This window comes from Apostichopus japonicus, chromosome 17 (assembly GCF_037975245.1).
Source record: "Apostichopus japonicus isolate 1M-3 chromosome 17, ASM3797524v1, whole genome shotgun sequence".
Lineage (NCBI taxonomy): Eukaryota > Metazoa > Echinodermata > Holothuroidea > Aspidochirotida > Stichopodidae > Apostichopus > Apostichopus japonicus.
Genome location: NC_092577.1, coordinates 35356701 through 35365891, shown reverse-complemented (window position 1 = coordinate 35365891; position 9191 = coordinate 35356701).

The window sequence follows — 9191 nt, the reverse complement described above, 5'->3', positions numbered from 1 at the left end:
TTGAGTGTAGTAAGGGGATGTTGGAGAACTGGCTGAAATGAAGCAAGTCATTGGCCTAAGACGAAGTTGTGTTGCGCTTACCGGTACTCACACTCACTGCTTCCACTTTTCACGGGGCGTGAAGACGCGGTTGGGGTGATATTGTGGTCTATAGCCAGGGGACGGGCCGAGGGTCCCCCCAGCATTTACTAAAATTATTACACCTATATAGTATACGTGTGCATCGGACAGATCGACAAGTATGCATTGAAAATGGGCAGATGCGCGTTTCGGAGCCTTGGTAAATATTGGGGGGGCTTATCATGCATTTGCCCCCTCAACTTTTTCATTGGGGGGCTGAGCCCCCCAAGCCCCCTTGGTTCCGCCGCCACTGCCCCCCTCCCCTTTGGAAAATTTTCGCATACGGAGGATGGGCAAGATGCAAATGCTGCCACATTTGATGCTAAATTCGATTTGAAGATATCTCCAGAAATTGCTATTTTTGAGGTAATGATTTTAACAAGGCGCAGAATTTTGCAGAGGATATGAACCACATGCTGCCGATATTATGCCTAACCCTATCAATAGAACCTACATTTGTTGAATTAATGTGTGCATGACCCCGACTCCTTTCTTGTCCTTCTCGTTTTCGCCCATTATCTATTAAGATGTAACAGGTTCCAGCATCGTTATTGGCTCCTATCAGGGATCTCACCATGCAATCCAAAGTTTGACCACACATCGAGTATGGCTTAGTATGCAGGTGTGAACATTCGCCATTTGTTCCTGCAAGCATCTGGCCTCAAATGACCTCTGAACCCCCTACACAACAGGGTTAATATATGGGTCCACAAATATAGGCAAGTATGGTGCCTGCGGACCCTCACATTCTCACATTTCGTCAGCTCCTAACCTGTCAAAACCTCAGACCAAGGCAACATACCGCAGTACCCTCCCTTCTCACAGTCATGTAGCTCGCGAAGCGGACGTGTATATCCGCTGGTATGGCGTGAGCACTGACACATTCAATGTAAATATCGACACCTGTTGTGATGGCGCGGGTTACGACTTCGATACCCGACGTTCAAGGATAAACTTTTTAATTTGTTCGCAGCTCATTTGAAGAAAATACGAATTACTGTGCTTCTTTCCTTATGAAAAACCAACTCAGATGATGGGAGTTGAATATAACAAAATATATATATATATTTTTTTTTACCAACCCAAATCTCAGATGGGGGGGCACTCGGGGGGCACTAGGTTTTCCAGGGGGGCACGTTCCCCCCTGCCCCCCCCCCCCTTGGCGACGCCACTGTGTGTGATCATCGTCGGGTGTGCATCACCATTCCCCTCGAAGAGGGAACAGATACACCACAAGATCTTAGCCAAAAGGCCAAGAAGCGTGAAGCGATTCTTGATATTAGAATACTTCGTATACCGGAGTAAACTCTCATGCAATAAGTGAGATGGGGATGAATAAGAGTAAAATGTAAAAAACGCGGAGAACTTGTCTCTGTAGTTGAATGCTTTAAATTAGAGAGAATCCCAACACCTCGGGCAACCTTTGTAGAGATTGAATTAATGCGATTTTTCCACGTCGCGTAGGTGTAGATAATAGCAAAATTTGTAACCTAAAATTAGTTTTATAATGTTAGCGCCATGGAAACTAAAATATTCTTAAAATTACACAACTCTTTCGATACTTTCAAACAGTTGGAAATCTTCTAAAATGTGACCGTATACTCCTATTTCCTTTCGTATGTTTACGCTGCAGTTAAGGCAAGTAGAACTTTTACCCTTCAGACACAAGCCAGACATTACGATGGCCCATTAGGGCCATAGTGGGGAAAAAACTTGTCAAGTAAAAAAAAAAATCAAGTGAAAAATTGATAAGTGAAAAAAAAAATGAGAATTGAAAGAAAAAAAATTCCAACTAAAGAATTAATCTGTCAGGACAGATTATTTAATCTGTCGTAACAGATTATTTAATCTGTCGTAACAGATTATTTAATCTGTCGTAACAGATTATTTAATCTGTCGTAACAGATTATTTATTCTGTCGTAACAGATAAATCAATCACACATAGATGGAATACCATTGTACGGAGAATTTGACGTGCCATATTACTTCTTCTATGAGCGAAATGTCAGTTAGTTCAGATTGCAAGCAAATGAATTTTGGGTCGATTTATCCTGCATTCCTGTAACTATGAGGAAACGACTATGTGTGTTTATATTGGCTGCACACATCAAGCAAGAGTGTGGAACGCCAAAACCGACCAAAATGCAGTACAAAATTATGTGAACCTTATATGTTAACAAAATGTTCCCGCCACATAATGACGTGGAACTGTATAAATCCATACGTGGCACCATTGGCATCGCCAAATTTTAAGAACGCAATTTTTGGGGTAAATTTTGGTGAAAAAAAAACAAATTTATTACGGCGATGTGCATTGATGGAATTACGCCCGTTTGCTTCTAGTTTACATTTTCAAACTTCAGCTGCGTGCTAATGTATCGAAAACTAGGACAGGACATTAAGAGTTTATCAGAATGGTAACAATGTATGCCACTATGATATTATAACACATTGTCACAATTCCTGATTCTCAAAGCAACAATTTTTTGCCAAATTTTCTTTTATGACATGAAAAGAAATATTTACCATTTTTAAATTCTAGACGAATAAATGATGTTTTCCTATTTTCGAGGGTATGAAAGCGTAATAATTAAAAATAATATAGGGAGGGTTCTTCATATAGGGAATGTTAAGAATTGTTGATTAGAAAAAAATGTTTTAACGCTGAAAGGTGATATCATTTGAAAAGGTGAAATCATTTGATAATATTTAACATAGGTTATCTTTTTTAATATACTGGAAGTGTGAATACTTTGGATGATAAGTTACAGATCTATTGTTGAGGTAAATGTAGCAACCGGGGGGGGGGGGGGTGGGATATCCGTGGGAGGCAAATCCCTATTTCCAATTTGAACTTGAATTATCCCCCTGTTAGAACGCTTAGTAATCGTTCTTTGGTTCGGAACTTGCTGTTTGGGACTTCTCTACGGCATTACGCGTACTACAAGGTGAATAGGTGGATTTTCAAACGGCAGGGTGGGAATTTGTCTCATTCAGGTTTTCCGTCCCATATAACCTATTAAATGTTTTTTTTAACGAAAGTTTGCATGACCTGAGTTGGTCCAAACTAGCAGTGGAAGCTGCAATGCTTGGCTCTTGATACCTGACTTGCCGAACCTATATGGTGAAATCATGAATATCTCTGAAATAAAGTTATTTTTTTGGCTATTTTGATTAGAACAATTATCCTGCATTTCCTCTATACATCAACTTTACATTACAAGTTTGTGTTAACTGTGCACGATCACATGATAGCTTAGTCATTGAAAACATGTATGATAACAGAGACGCTCGCACAAGGGCGGCGGAACCGGGGGGGCACAGGGGGCACGTGCCCCCCACTTTTCCTCAGGTTAAAAATGTGCCCTTTTTCTACATAAAAATTGAGGTGTCTCAAGTTAGCAAGAGGCCAGGGAACCAGAATGAACACTCGGGAAGGGCCGTTTCCGGCCATCTGAGGGGTTTGTAAAACCCAAAATTTTCTTGTGCGCTCCGCGCCAACCGATGGTGGCGCTCCGCTCAGATAGTCGTGTATACAACTTTCAAATCCTGGCGACGCCCCTGACTTTTAATGAATTTCTGTGGGTCAAACTCAAAGCTATTTCGAATGGAAAAAAAAAATTGTTAAGATATTATCAAGAAATAAACTCTAATTCGGAAGATTCCTACATTAGCAACTAGCATGATTTCACCTCATTTTTTCTCAAAACAAAACTTGTTCCTTGTTTCCCAATTTGCGCATTGGATATTGCAGTGCTAGTATGCATATTTTCCTTGAGGGTGGGGGGGGGGAGCGTTGATGGAGTGATGTGTATACGCAAATAAGATAATACAATAAGAGTTATAATGGGTACTAAATATAAAGCTGTATCATTCTAATCGAATTTCTGCAAAGTGCCCTTTGATGTCGGTGCCCCCCCCCCCCCAGATTAAAAGTGCTTCCGCCGCCCTTGCGCTCACAGAAATATAGCCAGGTCCGAAACAAGGTGGGGGGATCCAGTAGCGGGGACAGTGCCACCATTGATTCACAAACATGTCCTTAGATTTTCAAAGTCCAGAATATTTGGAAAAAGCGAAACTGACGGAAGGAAAATGATTACTAGAAAGAACTTTTGTAATTTTGATACCCCGTATAAACTCATCTATATCCCATTCCTCGTACACAAACGGATGACCTCATGGGCATTAATTTTTATTTAAAGCAGCTTTAACGTGGCACATCAAAGTCCCCGTACAATGTATCATGCGCCATGCGCTACTGTATATGTTGCACGTGCAGCGTGCACTGTGTTGTGGCAGTTAACGCCTCTCCGTGGTGTTGTTCTATGGAACGCCAAAAGGGCAATGTATTTTGTCGTCTCCGTCGAGTTTGTCCACTTCGATGTTGTTGTCTCCTATCATTTTGTTGTCTCGATCGAGTTTGTTGCTTCGATCGAGTTTGTTGCCTCGATCGAGATTGTTGCCTCGATCGAGTTTGTTGCCTCGATCGAGTTTGTGGCCTCGACCGAGTTTGTTGCCTCGAACGAGTTTGTTGCCTCGATCTATTTTGTTAAACTGTGCTGCTATTCAATAATTGAATGTACAATGCACACGTACGCACACATAACACTATGCTACTGCTACACACAAAAAAGCGCGAATCGGCGTCATAATATCTCGCGCAACTGGTATACACAACATAAATAGGCTACATGTATTTTGTCGAGGTTTATGCCGAAACTAAAGTTAGAAAATTAAAAATGACGGAGAGGGATCAGTTATTACAATACGCACGTCTCTGTAACAATGAGACTGATTTCTAACAGAAAAAGAACGCGTTAACAGAGAAACTGTTACTCCGTAACTATAAGAAAGAGGAAATTGCCTCAGCCACGAAAGGCATAAAATTTGAAAACCGTAGGCATTACCTCACTACCAAACCTAAACAAAAGGAACCACCACTGGGGTTCAAGATTACCTATACACCCCATATCATAACCACACACTTGAAAAAAACACTTTTGAAACATTGGCACTTAATTTCGCAACACGCGGAATTATCCAAACTGTTTCCAAAAGAACCGATTCTTGCCTACGAAAGGGCCCAAAATCTCAAAGATTTACTAGTTAACTCAAGGTTTCGTACCAACGAAGAATCACCTGGCTCTCAAGGTTCACACGTAGCTCTTTTAGATGCTCTTATAGCTGCACTATGAGTCCATAAAAACTCGTGCACAGAAAATAGATGCATTTTGAGAACGAGACGCCCATGCCGAATGTAAAATATTCAAAGGCTACTACTGATGAAGCTCCTCCTATAAAGTTTGAGAGCAGAAACCGGTCTAGTTGGTCATAAGAACCTACGCTAGTCTTTCCCACTATTAACAGTACATTCAATTCACCTAATAGGTGCAATTATGTTTCACCATGAGGAGCATGCTATACGCTCATGTTCATCGGGCCCGCCCTTAAAAATACTTCAGGTTCTTGGCAACTACGTTGCGTTAGATAGTGTAAAACCGCCTACACCCCCCTTTCATCTGGTGCGGATCGCTTCCATATTGGCCATGTTGGCCGTTGTCTGAACTTACGTTGTTGCTATCGGCGCTGTTCAAAATTGCTCAACCGCGTAATGTAAACCAGAATGCAAAATGCATTGAGGTTGCGATGACTTCAGTGAACTAGAAAGGTGTTAGTATAAGCAGAACTAGCTGTTACTATAGAAATGGCCCGAACCACCATTTTGATACATTAAATAAACACAGGTCAGTCTATTGTACGTGGCTATACACACCTGCACCAAAAACAATAGGGGTCTTGGAGGTCCAAGTCCATTTGGAGTCACCAAACGCAAACTTGTGGAAACCTTGTTTTATAAGCTACCGTATCTCCCACAGCCAGCCTATCAGATAACATGTGCGTTAGTACAACTCATACGAATAGGAGGCTGCACGGTAAACAACTTTTAAAATGTTATAATGTTATACTTATAGGCTATGCATATACGCTGTGAATGTCGGAAATCAAGTACAACGTCGAGTGTCTAGACAAAGTACCAGCATAAAAATACTGCACTTTTAAACTGATTTCATTGAGCCCCTCCAACAATGTGTAGAGATAATCTGGGAATGTCGGTAATCAAGTAAAACGAGTGTCGAGACAAAATGCCAGCATAAAATACTGTACTTAAAATTGAATTATTGAACCATTACATGATGTCTGGATATGTTGTGAATGTCGGCAATCAAGTAAAACGAATGACAGTAATATTACTAAAGACACATGTTTTCGTCCCGATTATATGACCTATACTTTTACTAGCGTTTATAGTTGAGAAGATGCGATCTTATCACTGCCTGTACTTTGTGAATGCTCTACACAATATATATATGGCGGATGCCATCCAGTGCCCTAGCTTCGCTGTTTTACAAAGGCGGCCGTCCGACCTTCATTTCGCCTGCCTTGCCATTCTTTCCTCCTCTCCAACTCCGTATATAGTACCTCGATGCTTTGACCTGCAGCGATTTCACCAGCTACCCCAACTCTTCAAATATCCCAGCAAATGTAGTGTGCATATCTCGCTAAATTCCACGCAATTTGTATTAGGCCTGTTCAAACTGCGGAGTTTCAACTGCACATGCGCATATCCTGAAAATTTGTGGATAAAAGATCATATCACCTTACCTACAACACATAGCCTTAGTCAAAACTCGAGTGTATCTTGGATGATTCGTTTCTTGCATAACATGTTAGCGGGTTTTTTTGTCTAAAATTCTTAACAATGCTGAGCGAGGTTTGTGTATATTCCATTTACAACACAATCCCTTTCGCAAATCGAAACTCCGAACTGGATTGGTGTTACGAATGAACTTGCTTGGCGGGTTTAGTAAACTAGTTCTGTGAGTCATATTGCCTACGTACTTCAATACTGTGCCCCTCTTGTTACTCACGAAGCGCAGACTACATCCAACCATAGAGCAACTGATCCAACATTTACCCTGGATGCTTTTCAGTATTTGGAAACAACCAACTCCACGAAAATTATAGTATTTAAATAACATTTTTACGCAATGTCGAAACTTCAATGACTACTTTTGACGATGTATGACTGCAGTAGTTTATGCACACGAATTAGTGTTGCACCAGAATCATGACTTGAAGCACGTGGTCAAAGGGACCGCAAAACTTTACGCAAGTTTGCAACGAAGAAATAACTGTGGTATAAATGCACATTTTACATTGTCAACTCTCAAAAGGGAGAGAGAGAACATAACATACTGTGAGATTTAAAGTCCTTTTCAGTATCAGAGATGTTGTGGTAGCTTCCCGCAAAATTCATAGATTGTCTCAACTCATAACTTTCTGTGATAAAACAATTATTCAAATATGACATTAACAATATAAATGTAAATAACGTCCTCGGAGTTGTATCAACTATCATGTAAATATCGTTAACAACGTAATTTGTTCGACAAATCAGGTTGTTAAGGATATTTACATGGCTGTTGCTACAAATCCGGCATGACATTAACGATTACCCCCCCCCCCCCCCTTTTCGCGTTACATAGTTAAACCATCATACTTTGCGTTCATTGAGCACTGAAGATGCAAGCATGTTTGCAGACAATGGGTAAGGGACTATTAACCAAACAAATCTCGGGAAATTTGAGAAAACATCATTGGCTGTATTTAGCATGAAAATCTCTGTAATAGATATGTTGTTAGCACTGCACGGAAGCAACTTGCGGTTGATTGTTATAATTTTTTGGAAAAGAAAGAATGATGTTCGTTCACAATGTGTTCACAACGGAACTTTAGATAGCAACGAAAGTGTAGATATCAACGTGAGTTTAGACATCAACCGTAAGTTAACTTAGCAACGAAAGTTTTAGACATCAACGTGAGTTTAGACATCAACCGTAAGGTTTATAAATCAACGTGAGTTTAGACATTAAGGCGCGTTTAGTCGTCAACGTGACTTTAGACATCAACGTAAGTTTAGATATCAACGAACAACAGCAACATGGTAAACTAGCAGCAACAGCTTTAGTTTAGACAGCAACAAACTTAGTTTAGGCAACGAAACAAACTTAGTTTAGGCAACGAAATACGGTTGCCCTTTTCGCGTTCCATACTTCAGGTCTGCTCAGGTAGAGGGGAGAAAGTTTAATAGGGTAGGTCAGTGGTATTGTTTGAGAGAGTGGGTAAAACAGGATTTAAAGGGGGGAAATAGGAATTATAGCCAGTGGTGTGGCCAGTATTCTGCTAACGGAGGGGGGGGGGGTATCCCTCATGGGCCCAAAATTGGTGGAATCTGAAAAATGGCCTGAAATTTGGTGGGCCATAAAGTTTTATGGGCCCTACATTTTTAAGCTCGAAAAGGTATGAGCTTCTGCACCATTGGTGCTCTAGTTGACGTTTCCATTTTTCCTCTCTCACTAATGTATCTATATATATACTATATATGGTCTAGCATAACGCATGTGTGTGTGTGGACGCCTTGAACAATTGTTCAACTGTGGCTGGTCTTGAACTCGACCGAATCGTCGGGGAACATGACGCATTTCGGGAAGGGGCGACCGCCCCCCCCCCCCCCGAGCAAATTTTCTCTATGATATCGCTAGTAATTTAAAAATAGACAATGCTTAGATGCAACTTACAAGGCCTGGGATGTGTCATTTCCAGCGATCTGGGAGGCTTTTTCGGCCAAAATTTTCTTGTACGCTTCGCGCCAACCCATGGTGGCGCTTCGCTTAGATAGTTTGCCTATAGGCTTCGCCCTTCCGTTGGCAAATTACTCGCTACACGCCTGTTCGAATTTGTAAAGCAAAGAGCAGACATCACATAATATCAGTGAGCATGAAAATGCATGTTCAAAACTGTCTATGTGTGTAGTCAAAGGCGTAGGAGCCCAATTGGATTTGGGGGCTGTAACGACTTGCCCGAAAAATATAACCACAATTTTTCAAGGGCGAAGTACATGAAAAAAAGAACATTGTTAATTAGCGCTGGCTCACTACCACAGAACATACCAGCAACTTTACCAGTAACCACAGAAACCGATGTTCACTAAAAGACTAAATTTATTTGA